The sequence below is a fragment of the Elaeis guineensis genome, chromosome 5 (assembly GCF_000442705.2).
Source record: "Elaeis guineensis isolate ETL-2024a chromosome 5, EG11, whole genome shotgun sequence".
NCBI lineage: Eukaryota > Viridiplantae > Streptophyta > Magnoliopsida > Arecales > Arecaceae > Elaeis > Elaeis guineensis.
The window spans coordinates 31,492,805-31,493,456 of NC_025997.2; the positions used below are offsets into that span (position 1 = coordinate 31,492,805).

Sequence of the window (652 nt, forward strand, 5' to 3'; positions counted from 1 at the left end):
GACTCAAACATATTATACAAATATCCTGTGATTGTGCAGATGGGAAAGAGGTGTTCCTGACTTGCAGTAGTTGGTCAAGTTTTTGAGATAGTTCATCTACCTTACTATAGATATCCATATAACGACCTACCTCATATATTCCACCTCATTTTGGTCCAACCATGAGAGGGTCTCTACGGACAGCCAATATGTGATGTAATGAATTCTCACTTAATGTTTTAAAGAGCTACCAAGCTTCATGTTCATTTTTGAGCATGAATGTCCACCACAAGAAGAGTCAACCATTTACCGGTGCTTTTCTGATAAACCGTCATAGAAGCACTGGACTAATTGTCATTTAGGTACGGCGTGATGCGGATATTTCCTAATCAATTCTTTTAATCTCTCCCATGTTTCATGGAACATCTCACCATCCATCCGGAAAAAAACTTATGATGGCTTTTCTAATTTGATTAGTTTTTTCGATATAAAAGTATTTCTTTAGGAATTTCTTTTGAAGTTGGTCTCAGGTCGAAATTGTTACAGTGTCTAAAGAGTTCAACCAATACTTAGCCTTATCTTTCAGAGAAAATGGGAACAACTTGAGTCTGAGAGCATCATCAGAGAAATTTTGAATTTTAACTATTGAACAAATTTTAAGAAATTCATCTAG

At 35.7% G+C, this 652-nt stretch overlaps 1 non-coding gene across 1 annotated transcript; it reads left to right on the plus strand.

Moving 5' to 3' along the window:
- Positions 1 to 343: 343 nt before the first annotated feature.
- On the plus strand, positions 344 to 450 carry LOC114913618 (small nucleolar RNA R71). Its single transcript, XR_003799540.1, has one exon. It is a non-coding gene; the product is annotated as a small nucleolar RNA R71 (small nucleolar RNA).
- Positions 451 to 652: the final 202 nt, after the last annotated feature.